Below are 20,384 nucleotides of genomic sequence, written 5' to 3'. Positions count from 1 at the left end.
TGGCTTCCATCCCTGGGTCGGGAAGATCCCCTGGAGAAATGAATGGCAACACATTCCAGTATTCTCGCCTGGAGAATCCCAGGGACAGAGGAGCCTGGCGGGCTACAGTGCAGGGGGTCGCAAAGAGCTGGACAGGACGGAGCGACTGACACACAGTATGTGTCTGTGCTGGTTAAAGAAAAAGCAGTAGGCCCCTCACCTCAGACTCAGGGGAACAGAGCTGGAAATCACTTGCAGGATCGTGGAGTGGTGCATCCGGGGAAAGTCAGTGATCCATCCCCTGACGAGTGTCTGTGTTCCGTCAACTGCATCGCCCTGCGTCTGCCAGCAGGGCGCTCGCTCCCTGGCCCTGAGGCCTGCCCGCTTCGCTGCCCCTGAAAACCACCCTGCACGCCCTCCTCGGTAGGAAAGAGAGCATCTCCGACCTGCCCTGGAGCCACCGTCAGAGGCTCGGCCAGCTTCCCCTGCACCTCCCTCCCTCCAGGCGAAATTCCAGGCCTCTGCCCTCCTGGGAGGCGTTGTGGGTCAGGCTGAAATCGTGCCCAACATCTGGATGCCAACTGTAGGATGGGGCCAGTGCTGCCCAAGCCTCCAAACCCGCCCCTCCCCGACCTCGAAGGAGCGTTCAAGGGGCCCTCCGCTGTGTCAGAACAGCTGTGCTTCATGTGGGTCTTTGGGCTGCAAGTTCTGCTGTGGGTTGGGGGTTGGGGGTCTCCTTCTCTCCCTCTCTTGCCCTCTTATCAGCTCACTTTGGACCATTTTCTGTGTCTCTTCTGCCAGGATCTGAGAACCTGAGGGCAGGGACTGTGCCATCCTGACCCCTCCCTCCCTCCCTCCCTGGCAACCCCTGGCCCCCACTTTGGTGGCATCAGAAACTGGTAAATATCAGGTTGGCCAAAAGGTTCATTTAGTGTTTCCTTTAGACTGTGCAGAAAACCCCAACAAACTTTTCGGCCGCCCCAGCGCACCCAGGTGTCTGATGCTGCATCTGTTGTTTAGTATCTCAGTCGTGTCTGACTTTTGTGACCCCATAGGCTGTAGCCCTCCAGGCTCCTCTGTCCATGAGATTTCTCAGGCAAGAATACTGGAGTGGGTAGCCATTCCGACGAAAAGAGTCCAGCTATTCCCAGAGTTGAGAAATGGATGTATGTGACAGGCATTGATTCACACAGAACGGGCAACATGTTTGGGAAATAGGAGACCAGTGTGTCTGAGGCAGAGCAGGTGCTGGGAGGTTTTCAGGTAAAGAGTCAGGATCATAAGTGCAGAAGGTTAGGTAAGATGCTGTTAGGATAAAAAAACCTCTTCACTGTCCAAAGTGAAACCCTCTAGAGAGTGAAGGCAAACGTAAATGCACAGGCGCTAGTTGGTGAAAAATCAGGCCACCTGGGAAACGTGTCCACTGAAAGGACCTGGGATTTGATTTGCACTGTAATGGGAAATCATGGCCTGGTGTTCTGCTAGTTTCAACGATTATGCTGCATATGCGGGCGTGCTCAGTCGTGTCTGACTCATTGCAACCCTGTGGACTGTAGCCCACCAGGCTCCTCTGTCCGCGGGATTTCCCAGGCAAAAATACTGGAATGGGTTGCCATTTCCTCCTCCAGGGAATCTTCCCGACCCAGGGATCAAACCCAAGTCCTCTGCCTTGGCAGGTGGATTCTTTACCACCAAGCCACCAGGTATCACCTAGCATTTTGGATCCCCTTCAAACTATACTGTTCCCAAGCAACTGTACTCATACCCTGAAGGTTCGATGGAAATGCCTTTGTGATTCTGAGGCTTAAAATCACCTCTCCACCTGAGGAGAAACTATCCAGAAAATCCTAATCAGTTTCCTTGTTTCAACCAAGCTTGCCAGAGCAAGCACAGGGTGCCAAATAGGAACTCTACATTAAAAAGGGGAGCGGACCCCAACCTCGCCCATCTCCCGGCAAAGAACTCGGCTCTGTGGTGGAAGCTCACTCCTGGAAGGGGCACAGGGACATGCTGACCTCAAACACAGGTGTTCACGTTCTTGACCTCCCTCCCCCAAGAGCTCCTATCCTCCCAGAAACCCTGTAGCTCCTTTTCTGTCTGGCTGAGGCTGAGCCGTCGGACTCCCCTGGGGGTTGTCCCCGGACCGATTTTTAGGCGTGGGACTCCATCAAAACCCAGATTCTGAAAACGCCCTCCGGAAGGACTTACATACACGGCAAGCCCCAAAGCTGGTGATTCCAAGATTTCAGCCGCCGGTGCCAGTTCAGAGGCGTCACCCTGGAGCCGCACAGAAGGCTTTTGTCCCCTGCTCCCCAGCTGACACGTTCACAGCGCCGGCAGCCCCTGCCAGCCGCTGTCTCCTCGTCCCCAGAGACCTTTCAAAACAGGACAGACAGCTGTTTGTCTGGAGGGGTCACAGCAGGGCCCCAAGGCCACCAGTGGGTTGGACCCTCTCTGGAAATACCTCCCAGGGACGAGGGGCGGCTGTTATTAAAGAGTCGTGTGTAACTCTTTGTGATCCCATGGACTGTAAGCTGCCAGGCTCCTCTGTCCATGGGATTCCCCAGGCAAGAATACTGGAGTGGGTTGCCATTTCCTCCTCCAGGGGATCTTCCCGACCCAGGGATCAAACCCGTGTTTCTTGTGTCTCCTGCACTGGTAGGCAGATTCTTGACCACTGTGCTACCTGCGCTATTAATGAAGGACGTTAATAAAGAGATCCCAGTGCGCATTGTGGGGGCTTCCTAAAGGCCCTCTCCTTCCATCCTGCTTCTGGGTTTCTAGGAACAACAGACTGGACAGATTCCCAAAGGGCCAGCCCCCTCTCCAAGCCCCAGCCAAGTCCAGAATGATTTCAATACACTGCCATCCCCACAAAGACCCACCCCCAGAGGGACCCCTGGAGAAGCCCAGCCAGATGTTCACACTGGAGGAGTATTTGAACTTTGGGGATAATGTCAGCCCTGTAGGAGCAGGGACCCAATCCTGTCCACACTGATTTCTCATCTCCTAGGACAGTATGTGGTCCATCTGTTGATGTTTTAAGTGGGTTTTAAGCCATTGCCTTTCAGCCAAGTGGGCTTCCGTGGTGGCTCAGACCGTAAAGAATCTGCCTGCAGTGCAGGAGACCAGGTTCAATCCCTGGGTCAGAAAGATCCCCTGGAGAACGGTATGGCAACCTACTCCAGCATTCTTGCCTGGAGAATCCCATGGACAGAGGAGCCTGGTGGGCTACAGTCCACGGGGTCGGACATGACTGAGCCACTAATACTTCTATACTTTTCAGCCAGAGTCCTTTTTTTTTTTTTTTGGCTTTTTACCATGGAACATTTTAAACAGGCATACAGGGGGGAGAATACTTCAATAATACATCTCTATATGCCTGTCACCCAACTTCAGCAGTTTTTCAGCCAAAATTACCTCATATATACATATATTTATATTGCTTTTATTATAGAAATTTGTAAACAGACACACAGAAAATAGGAGCCTGCTTTCGTTAACCCCACATGTGCAACCCAGGCTCAACAAGACTTGTCAGCAACAGCAACTCGGCTCCGCTGCCCTGAAAGCAATCATGACCATTTTAGGGCCACCCTTTTGGAAAGTAACCGAATCAGAATATCTCCGAGCTGTTTAGAGAGAGACAAACCCAACATCTTATAATTATTTCCAACTTCCTTACTGGAAGGAGATCCAAAAAGTGGCTTTCTCTCTTGCCTTTGATGTGAGAGGCAGCCCCCGAGCGCCAGCCGGTTCCCCGGGTGAACGCAGACGTGGAGACGTATATATATAAAAGCACCCCACCCCCAGCAGGTCATTATCTGTGTTTATCTTATCAGGATAATACTAAACCAGCCCCACTCAGAACAAGGTGTTTAGTCTTTGCAGCCCAGGCTTCTGTTCCTAGTCACCAGTTCAGTTTATAAATCCACTGTCCCAGGCGGAAAACAATTTGAAAGGCAACATTGTTTCTGGACAAGGCTGTAACTGTGATAACGGAGCTTGTGTGGCTCCTGTCTGGTAATAAATTGTCGGGCCCCCGGGATTGTGGCGGGGGGAGGGGGGGGGCCTTGGCAGAGGACTCAAGCCTCTGCGTTTTCTCCTTTTTTTCTAAGCCTATCCCAATGGCCACGCAGAGGTCAGATCAGACAGAAGACTGTTTTCTGGGTCCCCAGGACCATGGAGTGATGGGGTCGACTCTCCGGGGCGTGGCCCCCGCCGGGAACACATCCCCGGTTCTGACTCAGTGTTTCTGAGAGGAACAGCACCGCCGTGGTGACCTGATCCAGGGATTTACCCTGCAGTACAGCGAGCTCATTGTTCTGGACACTTGGGAGTTTTTTGGCTTCTCTGAGATGGTTTGATGGCAGTGGGCAACTGATGGAAATTATGGGCGGGTCAAAACCTCTGCCTGGTCCCCTGCTTCCAACCACGTCCTGGTCCTTATGGGGAGCGGATATGGACGAGAGATGCCTTCATCTAGGAGTGGGAGTTTTTGCAGTCAGATGACATACACAAAAGTATTTTGCAAAACCATGAAAGGCCACGTGAAAATTGATTTTATTAGCAGAAAAGAAACAAGAATGCTATGTGCACAGCGTAGCTGAAAGCATGGGGTTCAGACAGCCATCACCCGAGGCCACGGTCCTAAGTTCCCTGTGCAAAAAGCAGATGCTAAAATATTTCTCACAAGGTGGTTGTAGTAATGAGTTGATAATACATGTAAAGCATCTACCACAGGGAGAACCCATAGCAGGGCTCAAAAATGTGGACAATGATAATATAACACAAGTATCTATAGTGGGCCTTCCCAGGGGGTGCTCATGGTAAAGAACCCGGCTGCTAATGGAGGAGATGAAAGGGACTGAGGTTCAATCCCTGCGTCGGGAAGATCCCCTGGAGGAGGGCATGGCAACCCACTCTGGTATTCTTGCCTGGAGAATACCATGGACAGAGGAGCCTGGCAGGCTTCAGTCCATGGGGTCACAAAGAGTTGGATACGACTGAAGCAACTTAGCATGTGCACATATTATAATGATGTTTATGTATAATAAATATAGGTTCATGAAGGCGCTAAGAAGAGTGAGTAGATCTTCTCTCTGGGTAAATTGGAAGGCTCCTGATGGGGTCTGGCAGTGAATTAGGAGATTTATACGGAAATGAGAGCTAGGGGAACTGAGTGTTCCATTGAGGAGCAGAAGGGTTTGGTTTTTTCTTTATTGTAGTATAGTTGATTTAACAACATTGTGTTAGTTTATATATATGGGTGGCTCAGATGGTAAAGCGTCTGCCTACAATGCAGGACACCGGGGTTCAATCCCTGGGTCAGGAAGATCCACTGGAGAAGGCAATGGCAACCCACTCCAGTACTTTTGCCTGGAAAATCCCATGGACGGAGGAGCCTGGTAGGCTACAGTCCATGGGGTCGCAAAGAGTCGGACACGACTGAGCGACTTCCCTTTCCTTTCCTTTCCTTATAGACATATATTCTTTTCCCTTATAGGTTATTACAAATTATTGACTGTAGTTCCCTGTACTATACAGTGGATCCTTGTTGGTTATCTATTTTATATAAGCAGTGTGTATATGTTAATCCCAACCTCCTACTTCATCCTTCCCCTAGAGAATGTTTTTCTTTGTCAGGTGGTGGGCCACCCCTGGAGGTTTTGGAACAAAATGAGCACGGCGAGCAGGTGTCCATGCAGCTAACCCTCTAGGGGAAAGGGAAGTAGGGTTTGGAGTCTGGACTCAGTTTAAACGTGCAAATGTCACTTAACCCCCCAGCCCCTGGTCTCTGGTCTGTAGGTTGAGAATTCATATCTGCCACCTTGCACCCTCCTGGCAGGCACCTCTGAAATGGCGACTGAGATTGTGCTTTAGAAAGATCACCCGCCGTAGGTGGAGGGGGAGGATGGGGGAAGGTTGAAGGGAGAAGCAACTCGGGGCAGAGGCAAGTCAGGGTGGGGTGAGGACCGCAGTGCAGACCTCAGCTCTGCGGCTCCTTCCCACCCCGGGCCCTCAGCCGCAAACCCCCGCCCACCCCCACCCCCATTTCCTCTTGATCCGCCAGCAACCTGTTTCCTGCTGAGCCCTTCCAAGCGATAATTACATATGCTTTTCTCTTCTCCTAATGATTATCTGTCTCCTGGCAGGCGCTCTGCCCCACACCTGGGGCTGCTTCACCCCACCTGGCATCCAGGTGTTGCGGATGCCCCCCCACCCCTGGATTAGTTCCCGAGGCCGCCCTAACTAATTACCGCAAACCAGGTGGCTTAAGGCAACCGAGGGGGATCCTCTCACGGTTCTGGAGGCCGGAAGTTGGGGACAAGGTGCTGGCAGGGCCGCCCTCCCTCTGAGCCCTCCTGGGGAGCATCCTTCCGGGTCCCCTCCAGCTTCTGGTGGCTCCAGTGACCCCCAGCTTTCTGCAGCCTCATTCCACCTCAGGCACACTGCAACTAGAGAAAAGCCCACACAGCAGTGAAAACCCAGCACAGCCAAAAAGACTAATTAAATGGAGGAGCGGCCCGAGTTATCCTCGGCCACTGTTGCCGGGACGGGCTGTGCCGCTTTGCCCCAACCCAGCATGGCGGCTCCATCGGCCTCCCTGGTTAGGGAGAATGGTCCTCTGTCCTGGCTGGCTGGCTTCTTAGCGTTTCCTGCCCCACTCTTATGATGTGTTACTTCGCTTGTAAATTGTCCATCTGGCCCACGAGCCAGACACCTGCATCGTTGATTGCTCCAGAAAGTGGTGCTGTGAACGTTCTGGTGACCTCAGCTGCGGGGACCCCAGAGGCTTCCCCAGACCGAGTGAGTCCAGGAGCCCAGCCTCTGACTCATCAGCCGTCCAGGGAGCCTGGTGAACCCAGCTTCTGTCGTAGCCTGTGGATAATCCCAAACCATTAACAGAAATTAACCCCACGGCTCCTTGGGGGCCAACGCGAGAGCACAGAAACCTTTCTTGTGAGTCATGGCAAATATTTGCCCTTGAAAGCTTGATTGGGAAACCGTCTTAAGCTCTTGCATGGCATGACCCCAGGACTTAAAGGGCCCCTCTGCCAGCTGCAGTCTGGTTTGCAGGGTTGAAAAGGCAAGACGACTCCCTTGCCTTGAGCCTGGGGAAGGGCCCCCAAGCTGCCAGACCTCAGAGAGGAAGCCTGGGGCTCGGTCCTCCCCAGGGAGATGGAAGCAATTGGTGTCACTGAGACTCTGGGCTCCCTGACGACCGTGATTTGGTTTCCTGGCTCCGTGTTTGTAAATGGGGTTTTCTACCGGGTCACCCCTTTGCTTCTCAGTAGAAGCTTTTATAGGCCAAGCACGAGGTATGACATCCTCTGCTGACCCAGTTCTGCCCTCCACATCACATCACATCACATCAGCCTTGAGGAAATGCAGGAGCAAACCCAGAGCCATCACGGCGTTGGATAGCTTTCGCCTCTCTTCCGTAGGAGTGTCTGTCCTCTTCATTATTGTTATTTACTTATTTCTGGCCGCACTGGGTCTTCGCTGCTGCGCTCGGGTTTTCTCCAGTTGTGAGCAGGGGGCTGCTCTCTCATTGTGGTGTATGGGCCTCTCGTCGCTGTGACTTCTGCTGCAGAGCCCAGGCTCCAGGGCAGGCAGGCTTCAGGAGCTGCAGTATGTGGGCTCCTTAGTTGCAGATCATGGGCTCAGTTGCCCCTTGGCATGCAGGGCCTTAGTTCCTGGACCAGGCATCAAACCCGAGTCCCCTGAATTGGCAGGTGGATGGATTCCTCACCACTGGACCACCAGCAAAGTCTCAGGAGTGTCTGCTCGATCCATCCAGCCGCCCAGCTGTCCTTCCACCCAGGACCTACAGAGAGCTAGCTACCTGGAAAGAGCCGATGGGTCTTCTGCCAAACACAGTTGCTGGGGGGAATGTGGCAAGTAGGAGGGAGCCCCGCTCCCCCTGAAGATTTTGCAGGAAGCAGAGCCTTCTTGAGAAGATAGCTGACCACGTGACGTGTTTTCCGTCTGAGGGTCGAGTGCCCGCACCGTCCTGGACTCTAGAGCAGGAAAAGAAACAACTCTTGTAAAGACCCCAGGCAGGAGGTCTCTCTCAGGCTGGTCCCCCCGGAGTGGCTAGGCGCCAGTGGACCCGGTTCATTTTGTCGTGTGTCGCCGACTTTCTGCTCTTGTTTTAAAGAAACAGGTGCCTCGAGGTCACGCTGTAGGTCTTACCTTGTTTGGATTTGAACTTTCACCACGCGCTGGAGATTGACTCGTAAGTCAAGCAGTTATATAAGTAAGAGGGTTGATAAGGAGATAGCTGAGGCTCCACTGAATAAACAGCTTCCTCAGGGTGGAAATCGCCTCGTGGCCAAGTTACAGGTAATGGTCTGGACAGGGAGGTTCCCCCAGACGTAGTAATGGGGACCCTTAGCTTTAAAAAACACCGCGTAGGGAGTTCTCTTCTGGTCCAGTGGTTACTACTCGGTGCTTTCACTGCTGTGACCCGGGTTGCTCCCTTGGCTGGGGAACTGAGATCCTGCGAGCCACAGGACATAGCCAAAAACAAACAAACAAAAAAAACACTGTGTAAAACTTTGGGGGAGCCAGTGAGTTTCTTAGAGTCCAGTTAGGAAGAAGTTCAAAATCAGCTTGACACACCTGTCTCGCCTACACTAGGCTCTCCTACTGGTCCTTCTGTGGTTTTGTAGCCAAAAGTGCGGTCTGGCTATTCGCTGTTTAAACGCCATTAAAGAAGCAACGTTGGTGGAAAGGAAAGTTTGCTTCAGTTTGGATGTTGCGGGTGGGGGTGGTTGTGGACACCTGTCCAAAGGCTGACTCCCCCTCCCTCCCCACCCCGACAGTCAACAATCAGGGAGCAGGAAATTTTACAGACGGAGGGAGGGGGGCACATGCAGAAACAGCACAGTCTGCTCTGACGGTCACTGAAATTGGTCGTCGGTGGTCTGACCAGCCTCATCTTGATTGTTTTAGGTACAGTTGTAAACTTCAGGGCCGGTTTTAGAGGCAGTTTGTTCCTGTTTCCTTGAGGCCAGTTCTTGGGACTGTGGCCGCTTACACCGTGCCTACAGTCTGGTCATCATGTAGTTGACTTCTTCCACCTGGTGGTGGGGTTTCAGTATCTATAAGACAACTCATATTCCAGAAATATGGCTTAGAATATTATCTACAGTCCTTGAGAAGGAACTAACTCATTGACTACATTATTATTTAGTCTTGTTTGATTTGACTGTTTTCCTTTATTCCTGCATGTTCTCACTTCTGAGATTAAGCTTCTTTGGCTAGTTTGTCCACAGACAGAAGGCAGGTGGGGGACATGGGGGGCGAGGACCACAGTATCCTGCTCTGTTCAGCTTCGGGGGAAAAGGGTTCTGTCTCACTTGAGGCGGACGGTCCACAGCGGTGATGGATGAGCAGGAGGGGACGGCAGAGTGAGGAGGATGGGCCCTGTGGCTCCTCTCCTCCCCCGCCGCCCTCGTTTGACCTCTCCTGACCCGGCATCCCCCACTCCTGCCTCCCTCTGCTTCTCTACCCACACCAGCATCGTGTACGCTCAGAGTCACCCTTCTAATCATGTTACGTCACAGCCCCCAGCTATCCTCAGAGAAGCACCACATCCTGAACACGTGGCTCGGCAATTCCACTCCTGTTTTCTGCCCCAAATGACCAAGACAGGTGTCCCCATGAAAACTTGTACACCTAGCGCTATTCACAATGGCCGGAAGGCAGAAGCCATCCACATCTCCATCTGTGGATAAACGGATGCACAAAATGTGGTGGATCCATGCAGTAGGATACTGACTTAGCCACGAAAAGGAAGGAAGCCATGGCATGGGATATAATGCGGATGGACTCTAGAAACACGGCGAAAAGTGAAGAAGCCACCCCCTAGAGGCCACAGGTCTGCAGCCATCTCCTCCTGTTCACAGGACATTGGCCCAGAGGCTCCCTGTTGCCAACCTGAGTCTTCCCATGTCCCAGGTTGTCCTGGCCGTCAAGCCCTTGACTTCACTGAACCTGATGCTAACAAATGTGTAGAGCCAAGTTTCCCCTGCCTGCCCAACCCCTCCCTGCACCGCTCATCTCTGCTGGCTGAGGAGCTAGCAGGAAGCTCCAAGCCCCCCGAAACTCCTTTCATTTGCAAAGGAATATCAACCCTCCCTGGGTTAAGGAAGCCCAGGCCGGGTGTTGGACTGACTATGTATTCACAGACCAACCTAGACAGCATATCAAAAAGCAGACACATCACTTTGTCAACAAAGGTCCATCTAGTCAAGGCTGTGGTTTTTCCAGTGGTCATGTATGGATGTGAGAGTTGGACTATAAAGAGAGCTGAGCACAGAAAAATTGATGCTTTTGAACTGTGGTGTTGGAGAAGACTTTTGAGAGTCCCTTGGACTGCAAGGAGATCCAACCAGTCCATCCTAAAGGAGATCAGTCCTGAGTGTCTGATGTTGAAGCTGAAACTCCCAATGTTTTGGCCACCTGATGTGAAGAGCTGATTCATTTGAAAAGACCCAGATATTGCGAAAGATTGAAGGCAGGAGGAGAAGGGGATGACAGAGGATGAGATGGTTAGATGGCATCACTGACTCAATGGACATGAGTTTGGGTGGACTCCGGGAGTTGGTGATGGACAGGGAGCCTGGCGTGCTGTGGTTCATGGGGTCGCAAAGAGTCAGACATAACTGAGTGACTGAACTGAACTGAATCTCTTCCTGGACATGGAGGGATGCAGGACCCAGGGACACACACGTTCTCACTCCGTGCAGACAGCCAGCAGTTTCTCACTAGAGCTCAAAGCTCCCTGTTCAGTTTGCACTAGGCACGAGGTTCAATCACGCTCCCTGAAGGGGGAGGAGGAGCAGGTGGCGTTCAGCTTTGAACTTGGTCCACGTGCCCCAAGGATAAGTGAAGGTACAGCTCAGTCTAAACAAGGGACTAGGGAGGTAAAATCCCTGCTCTTTAAGTTTCGCACTGGCCAGGAGCCAGGTGGAGAGGGCCCTGGGACAGCGGCTTCCCTCGAAGGCTATTGAGAGTGTCTGTTATTCAGCCGCAGAGCATTCAGCTCCGAAGATCGTGCCCGGGAGATTGTCATGCGGCTGGAAAAGAAAGGAGCCTTTCAGCACCCCCCCTCCTCGTTTGGCCCGTGCTCCAGCTTTGGCTGAGCCACCCTTTTGGAGTTTCCTCTCGGGGTGATCGGTTTATGCTGTCCAGATGTGCGCAACACGATGGTGTGGGGTCGGAGCTTTCCAGATGTGTGCAACAGGAAAGTGAGCTTTGACCAAGGCGGGGGCCTGTCTCCACAGCCCCCGAAATCCGGACAACCCACAATGCCGTTGTTGTGTGGGAGCCACAAAGCTCGGGGCTCTAGGAAAGAGCTCCTGGGGGCACCCGGGTAACCTCCTTATTGTACAGCTGGAGACATCGGGACCAGGGAGTCGTGACATGCTGGCTACTGACTGCCTGCAGCTGGGAGCCGACCAGACCTCGGGTTTCGCTAGAACTCACGGGCCCGCGTATGTGCACAGGCCTGCCTCATCAGTGTGCGCCTGGCACTCTTCTAGGTTCCTGGGGACACACAAGGATTCTCAGCTTGTTCTGATGCCAGGTCAGATGTTGTTCAGTCACTCAGTCGTGTCCGACTCTCTGTGATCCCATGGACTGCAGCACACCAGGCTTCCCTGTCCTTCACTTTCTCCCAGAGTTTGCTCAAACTCATGTCCACTGAGTCAGTGATGCCATCCAACCATCTCATCCTCTGTTGACCCCCATCATCGGGGTCTTTTTCCAAAGTGTCGGCTCTTCGCATCAGGTGGTCAAAGTATTGGAGCTTTGGGAGGTAAAAAATGAACAATTGACATAAAAAATAAGTAGATTATACAGAAGGTAGGAGTTGCTGTCCAAAAAAAAAAAAAAAAAAAAAACAAAACAGCATTAAAGGCACATGGGAGTATCCCCAGCATTTATTTTTATTTATTTATTTTTTTTAAGTAGAAAGGACATATCAAAATGGAGCGGGACCAAGTGGTCTCAGGCCATCTCCTACAACCATTGTATGGAATCAGTCCTGGCAACTGAAACTAATTGATGAGAACGAGTATACAAGAAAAAAAAAGACATAATAAAGTCATGGCCAGGGAAGTTTCTGGCTCAGTCTTTTAAAAAGGGGAAGAAATGAGCCACAGATACCTGAGAAAGAAGGTTCCAGTAGAAATGCCTTGAGGCGGGAGTAGCCAGGCACGTTTGAAGATGAGAAAGGAGGCGGGATACTGGAGGGGAAGGAGCCGGGTGAGGAGCCGTGGATGAGGAGGCCGGAGTGGAAGGGAGGGCAGGGGCTCGTGGGCCTTGGGGGCTGTGGGGAGGACCTGAACTCTGCCTCCGAGGGCCGTGTGCTGCCCAGGGATGCTCTGAGCAGAGAAGCATGGCAGGCGGACACAGCAGATGTGCCGAGAACGGACTCTGGGGGCACGGGACACACAGGGAGCCCAGTCAGGACGCTGAGCCTGTTCACCAGGGCGAGATGGTGGGGGTCCCCCCGGGCCACTGGCCACATTTCCTGTGTCTCCCAAGAGATAGAGGGTGGGGGGACAGGGCCTGGGATCCAGCACCCGCTCCCCAGCTGCGGGACCCCGGCTGTGTTCTCAGGTTTCCCCCTCACCCTTTCTGGGCCTTGGTTCCTACGTCTACAGGACAGAAAATGAACTTATACCTCCTGAGTGAAAGAAATCATCAGATCAGATCAGATCAGTTGCTCAGTCGTGTCCGACTCTTTGTGACCCCATGAATCGCGGCACACCAGGCCTCCCTGTCCATCACCAACTCCCGGAGTTCACTGAGACTCACATCCATCGAGTCAGTGATGCCATCCAGCCATCTCATCCTCTGCCGTCCCCTTCTCCTCCTGCCCCCAATCTATCCCAGCATCAGAGTCTTTTCCAATGAGTCAGCTCTTCACATGAGGTGGCCAAAGTACTGGAGTTTCAGCTTTAGCATCATTCCTTCCAAAGAAATCCCAGGGCTGATCTCCTTCAGAATGGACTGGTTGGATCTCCTTGCAGTCCAAGGGACTCTCCAACACCACAGTTCAAAAGCATCAATTCTTCGGCGCTCAGCCTTCTTCACAGTCCAACTCTCACATCCATACATGACCACAGGAACATAGCCTTGACTAGACGAACCTTTGTTGGCAAAGTAATGTCTCTGCTTTTGAATATGCTATCTAGGTTGGTCATAACTTTCCTTCCAAGGAGTAAGCGTCTTTTAATTTCATGGCTGCAGTCACCATCTGTAGTGATTTTGGAACCCAGAAAAATAAAGTCTGACACTGTTTCCACTGTTTCCCCATCTATTTCCCATGAAGTGGTGGGGCAGGATGCCATGATCTTTGTTTTCTGAATGTTGAGCTTTAAGCCAACTTTTTCACCCTCCACTTTCACTTTCATCAAGAGGCTTTTTAGTTCCTCTTCACTTTCTGCCATAAGGGTGGTGTCATCTGCATATCTGAGGTTATTGATATTTCTCCGGGCAATCTTGATTCCAGTTTGTGTTTCTTCCAGTCCAGCGTTTCTCATGATGTACTCTGCATATAAGTTAAATAAACAGGGTGACAATATACAGCCTTGACAAACTCCTTTTCCTACTTGGAACCAGTCTGTTGTTCCATGTCCAGTTCTAACTGTTGCTTCCTGACCTGCATACAAATTTCTCAAGAGGCAGATCAGGTGGTCTGGTATTCCCATCTCTTTCAGATGCTTATAAAGGCACTTTAAAAAAGAAGTCCTTTAGAAGAAGGTGCCAAAATGCTGGAAAAGGTTACAGTGGTTTGCAGCGGTATTTTGTGTGCTGGAAAAAAAACGAAATGTTTTAGTCCCAAACCCTTCTCTAAAACGTTGAGCCTGGCTTGATGAAAGCATTCAGTTTCTATACCGGCAGGTACATCTCAGAGATGCCAGACCCCTGTGACAAAGTGAGTCACACCAATTTTGGGGCTTCCCTGGTGGCTCAGCTGTAAAGAATCGACCTGCCAAGCAAGAGATGTGGGTTCAATCCCTGGGTCAGGAAGATCCCCTGGAGAAGGAAATGGCAACCCACTCAAGTATCCTTGCCTGGAAAATGCCATGGACAGAGGAGCCTGGTGGGATACAGTCCATGTGGGTCACAGAAGAGTCAGACACGATTTGGCAACTAAAGAGCAACAGCAAGGCAGCCTCACGCTGGTCCTGTGCATACGCTTGACTTACTTGCTGGGAGACTTGGCTGGCCAAGGTCCCCGAGGCATCTCTCGGGGAGTAGAGCTCACCTAGCCAGCTATAGGCTCCTCTGTCTTATGACAAGGAGAGGTGTGCAGAGGTGGCCTGAACCGCCCGCTGACACTACCCTGCCTTGTGGCTTGACTTCCTGGGGCTCCTCCCAGCCCTCTTCAGGGAGGGCGGCCGGCTTGAAGGGAACCGATGGGTCATCTCATCGCTCCAGCCCGTGGCAGTAAGCCTCCCAGAAGAGAAAGAAGGGGTGGGGGAAGATCCCTTGCGTGCTAAGCCAGCTCCACCAAGTAGGTAGGGCCGGGCAGCCCTGCGGGGAGCACCCAGCCCCTTCCCACCTGCAGGCTCATCAAACACCTCGACAAGCAGCCCGAGTGGGAGGCCGGTGATGTCACCGCCGAGCCTGAACAATCAGGCCTTTCACAGCAGGATGATAACAATCACCACCGTGTGTAAGGGCCTGCCACACAAGAACACACACGCTCATCACTCCTGGGAGGATCTGAAAGCCGAGGTGCAGCAGGGCTTGTCAGGAATACGCCGGTCTCCTTTCATAATCAGCCGGCCAGAGAACATAGCCTGAAGAGCCGGTCTGCGGGCTGCAAGGAGGCTCACTTGCCAGTTTTCAGAGAAACCCGTGACTCTCTCCACCATTTCCCCAGGAGGCCTCGCCTGCAACCCCAGAAATAACCTCTTCGTTGTTCAGTCGCTAAGTCGTGTCTGACTCTTTGTGACCCCATGGACTGCAGCCCACGAAGCACCTCCCTCCGTGGGATTCTCTGGGCAAGAACACTGGAGCAGATTGCCATTTCCTTCTCCAGGGGATCTTCCCCACCCAGAGATCGAACCCATGTCTCCTGCACTGGCAGGTGGATTCTTTACCACCGATCCACCAGGGAAGCCAAAGTAACCCCTACACTGAGCATAGTCTATGCTGGGGTTCAAGCAGGGATATCCCACTGCACAACTCCAGGGGGCGCTATTCACTGAGAACACAGCATGCCCCCAGAATCCTGCAGCGCTGCGGTTCTGAAGTTACTGCCTCTGGAAGAAGGAATCAGGGCCCCGGTGGTTCTCAGGTGTTGCTTTTACCTTGAATCCCAGGGATCTGTCTTGCTGCAGCTAACGTTCCTAGAAGAGTCCACGCCACTGAGCCTGGCAAATCTCAAACAAGATGCACGTGGTCGGGCGGTTTTCTTGTTCAGTCTGGCAGTTTCAGGCATTCAGGTGTTTGTGGAGAAAGCAGTTTCACCTAAGCTTGCTCACCCTGGTCCGTGGTTCTCAACAGGGGATGTTTTGCAGCATCTGCAGATGTTCCTGGTTGTCCCAACTGAAGGGAGGCTGTTGACATCTGACGAGTAGAGACTAGGGATGCCACTGGATGTCCTGCAGTGCCCCAGATGGGCACTCACAGCAAGGAACTGGTCCCCAGTGTCCAGAGCCGCAGGTCGAGGAGAAGCCTGCTGTAGGGGGGATGTACTAGCCCCCCTACCTGGAGGTCTCTGATCACAGCAAGGAACTGGTCCCCAGTGTCCAGAGCGGCAGGTCGATGAGAATCCAGCCATAGATGGAACGTTCTGATCCCCCTACCTGGAGATCTCTGGTTAGCACCACCCCCATCAGGCCTTCGCTCCCTGACTGCCGGAGCGAGTCAGAGCCTTAGCTCACTGGTCCAGGAGGCAGAGGCAGCACCTCCTCCTCTGCTGGGGCCTGGAGCCCAGATAACTGTCTCTCTCCAGGATGCTCTGACGGGTCTGCGTGAGGCCCAAAGACGCGAGGCATGTGGAGCAGTGGTTGCGGGTCCCCTCTGTCACTTCCCAGCTGGGTCACCCTGGGGACATGTCACCTGACCCCCTTATGCATCAGTTTCCCCATCTGTGAAATGGGGTGATGATCGTAGAAAACACTTAGGAGGTAGTTGCGAGTACGGAGCGTGTCGCTACACGCAAAATGCTTCCAACCACGCCCGACATTTAGTAACACGCCATAAATGGGCAGGGATGATTATCGTTGGTTTTATTCTAGCCAGAGGACCTTAGTCTCCCTCCAACAGGCGTGGTAACAACAGACAAGCTGGTTTCAGCCGCAGGTTGTTGCAATGGGGTCTGTGCTGCCGCCAACACTTGCCGAGAGCTTTCCCCAAGCTCAAGGCCAGAAGCTTTTGTTTTTTTGGCCACATGGCAAGCAGGATTTTAGTTCCCTGACCAGGGATCAAACTGGCGCCCTCCGCAGTGGAAGCACGCAGAGTCTTAACCAAAGGACTACCAGGGAACATTCTTAAGTGAAAGGTTTGAGTGGAGACGGCTAAGGCATGAATTTTAAGGGAACCCTCTCATTCAGCACAGGGGTCAGCCTCCAGAGATGGGTGGAGACCCTGGGATGGAACCTCAGGCTTGGCCCTTGGGGAGACCACTGGGGCAGAGCTGAGGCATTTGTCCTGAAAAGCCAGCAAGCTTAGTTGTACAGGGAGGAATCTTAGATGATGATGCCAAGGAGAGATGGGCCTTGACTCCAGAGCGTTTTCTGCTCTTCTTTGTGCCCTGTGGCTTTAAATTGGGGTGGGGGCACCCCACTCCAGTACTCGCCTGGAAAATCCCATGGACAGAGGAGCCTGGTAGGCTGCAGTCCATGGGGTCGCTAAGAGTCGGACACGACTGAGCAACTTCACTTTCACTTTTCACTTTCATGCATTGGAGAAGGAAATGGCAACCCACTCCAGTGTTCTTGTCTGGAGAATCCCAGGGACGGGGGAGCCTGGTGGGCTGCAGTCCATGGGGTCGCTAAGAGTCGGACACGACTGAATGACTTCACTTTCACTTTTCACTTTCATGCATTGGAGAAGGAAATGGCAACCCACTCCAGTGTTCTTGCCTGGAGAATCCCAGGGACGGGGGAGCCTGGGGCTGCCGTCTATGGGGTCGCACACAGAGTCGGACACGACTGAAGCGACATAGCAGCAGCAGCAGCAGAGACGGTAGGCCTGGACTGCCCCACCCCAAAATCTCACACCATTGCTTACACTGTCCATTCTTCCTGATGGAAAAGCACCTCCCATCTCTCTGTAGCTACTGAAAGGCTCCTCATCCTTCAAAGTCCACCTTGAATGTCACCTTCTCCAGGAAGGAGTCCCAGAAGCCCTTTCTCAGCCAGAATCATTTCTCTCTGTGGGCTTTCTGCTTCTCTCATGGCCTTTGGTCAGCTGCTGTCCTGGAGTCATTTGTAAATGGGTCTCTTCATCCTCCATTAGATTGTAAACTCCTGGAAGATGTGGGGCCCTTCCTGACATCTCCCTGATCGGTTTGTGTGTGAGCTCTCATGCGTGGCTGGAGTCCAGTGCTGGATTCTGGAGTCACTGCTGAAAAGCGGATCCCCACTGGCTGCCAACCGCTATCTCCAGCCTTGGCTCTGACCCGGAGGTCACAGAATCTGGAAGGGTGAGGAGCGCGAGCTGGAGAAGGAATTTGTGCAAGGTCAGAAAGATCACCGGGCTGTGGACACTTTCACGGTGTCCGGTCCCTGCCGCTCCTCAGTCAGCTCTGAGGGGGGAGCCCCGACTCCCTGAGCCCCGGCTTCCCGGCTCTCCTTTGCACCTGGACACACGGTGGCCATGATCCTCTGCCACTTTTATTTTTACCTGTGTTGGGTCTTCACCGCTGTGCCGCCTTTTCTCTAGTGGTGGTGCAAGGTCTTATTGCGCTGGCTTCTCTTGTTGCTTCTCTGGGCTTCCCTGGTGGCTCAGATGGTAAAGAATCCGCTTGCAATGCAGGAGACACAGGTTTGATCCCTGGGTCAGGAAGATCCCCTGGAGGAGGAAATGGCAACCTGCTCCAGCATTCTTGCATGGAGAATCCCATGGACAGAGGAGCCTGGCGGGCTACGGTCCAGGGACTGCAAAGAGTTGAACACAACTGAGCGACTAACACCCTCTTGTTGCAGAGCACAGTTTCTAGGGTGCACGGGCTCAGTAGTTGTGGCACACGGGCTTAGCTGTCCCATAGCACGTGGGATGTTCCCTGACTGGAGATCGGACCAGTGTCCCTGGCATTGGCAGGCGGGCTCTTCACCAATGAGCCCCAGGGAAGCGCCCCCCCCCCCCCCCATCATTTTTGTCGACGCATCCTCTGTCCTCAGTGGCCCTCCCCTGTGATGCTCCTGCTGTTTCCCAGGATCCCCTCTGGCACCCACCCCAGTCTGCAAGCCATCGGACGCAGTTGCAAGTGCCCCCTGGTGTCCTCGGCTCCCAGCAGGGCAGGGGCTCCTGAGATGGAGGTGGGTGTGGCCACTGTCTTCGCCGTCAGCCTCCCTTTTGATGACTTCTTAGGCCAGTGGCTCTCAACACTGTTGGCACATTCCTCAAGTCTATAGTCCCAGTGCCTGACCCCATCATTTTTCAGAATCTCCCCCTGGTGCAGGGGCAGTTAATTCCTGAACTGATGCAAGTGGAGAAGCAGAAGAGAGAGTGTGGAGGGAACTGAGCCTTTCCACTGGGTCACCCCCACAGATGCCCAGGACACAGCGTCCATGGGAACCTGACGCCCCAGCGTGTGTGTGCAGAGGGTGGCCAGGTTAAGAAGGGATAGATACAAAGATGGGGAAGGCAGAGCTGCTGTGGTCCAGCCCTTGCTGTGGCTGAAGGAGCCCAGCTGCACTCAGGAACGATTCCACGGTGCTAGCATGATCTCAAGGGTGCGGTACCTGGTTGGGCTGGCAGCCCCATGCCGGAGACAGGGCAGGGCCCCGGGAACACGGCTGGCCAGGCGTAGAAGAATGGGGTTTCTGTGCGGCTTATCAGGATGGTGGCTCCCAGGCAGGGTGTAGAGGAGGAGGTTCCACAGCCTGCCCACCTGACTGCTGGCTGCAGTCAGTCCCAAGTAATGGGGAGGACTTTGAACAGATGGAGCCCCACGTCTGACTCACTGGCGACATGGGGTGGCCACTCCCTCCCTGGCTAGGTCTGGGGTGAGTCCTGTGCCTGCCTGTGGACGAGGAGGACAGGTGATTGCCTGGGACCGTGAGCCAGCCACAGAGTGCCCTCTGACAAGGGGTGTAAGACCTGGACAGGCACCTTGACCTTCCTCATTGAAAAAAAACCTTGTTGTATGCATGTGCGTGCTCAATCGCTCAGTCGTGCCCAATCCCATAAACTGTAGTCTGCCAGGCTCCTCTGTCCATGGAATTTTCCAGGCAAGGAAACTGGAGGGGGTTGCCATTTCCTTCTCTGGGGGATCTTCCCAACCCAGGGATCAAACCTGCGTCTCCTGTGTCTCCTGCATTAGCCGGTAGATTCTTCACCGCTGCACCACCTGGGTGGCTGAGTGGGCAAGGACACGGTGCAGCCGGCTGCTGGTTGAAGGCACTCCCTGGCCGCTGTCCAGAGCTGATGGCCGGACCCCCATTGGCAGCAAGGCAGACAGACGTGAGCCAACTGACCAAAGCCAAGGGACGGTGGAGTTTCCCTTTTTCATCCAGTCCATCCATGACTCCCTCGGGCCATGTTCCAGCACTGATTGCCAAGTGGCACCCACATCTCAAATCCTGCAGACCTTCAGTGATCAGATGAGCCCTGGTGGAAGGGCTGCCCTGCGGACCTGTCCAGCCGGGGTAGTCTTGTCTGGGGAGATACCCTAAGACTGCCTTCCCGTTGCATTCAGCCTGACCTGGTTTCCCTCCAGTTGTGCCGTTCCATCCTCTGCAGTGGACGTTCAGCTCCGCTGCACCAGTTTGCTGCCTGCGGAATGAGGGCTCGTGGTGTATGTGGGTGCCTGGGGGTTTCCCCGAGGATCACGGAGTACCTTTGTCCTGTCTCTTTCTGTTTCTCCCTCCCTTCCACTCCAATGCCTGGTCTGGGTGCAAAGCAGTCTCTCCGGGCTTGGCTGCGACCAAACGACCAATTCACAGAGCCCAGGCAGGAGGGCAGAGGGTCGTGGTGAACTCCCCAGAGCCCCCAGAAGTGCACTGTTAGCGGCAGACTGGTGAGCAGAGGCTGCGGGGAAGCCCAGCCCAGCCCCTGATCTGTGTCCCCGTCACAGTCTGCGTCCGAACCTCCTCGTCCCGTTTCTGAAGTGGCTTCTCAACAAAAATGTGACTTGTCCATCTTCAGGCCGTAAAGGAAGGGACCACCCCCGTAGAGGCACAGAATCAGGTCACTGGGTACGA

At 53.5% G+C, this 20,384-nt stretch overlaps 1 protein-coding gene across 9 annotated transcripts in view; it reads left to right on the top strand.

The window, feature by feature from the left end:
• SLC39A11 (solute carrier family 39 member 11) overlaps positions 1-20,384 on the top strand; it is a 386,666-nt gene that overhangs the window by 351,047 nt on the left and 15,235 nt on the right. The window lies entirely within an intron of this gene.

The sequence above is a fragment of the Bubalus bubalis genome, chromosome 3 (genome assembly GCF_019923935.1).
Source record: "Bubalus bubalis isolate 160015118507 breed Murrah chromosome 3, NDDB_SH_1, whole genome shotgun sequence".
Classification (NCBI taxonomy): Eukaryota; Metazoa; Chordata; class Mammalia; order Artiodactyla; family Bovidae; genus Bubalus; species Bubalus bubalis.
This window is presented reverse-complemented; position numbering and strand designations above follow the sequence as displayed.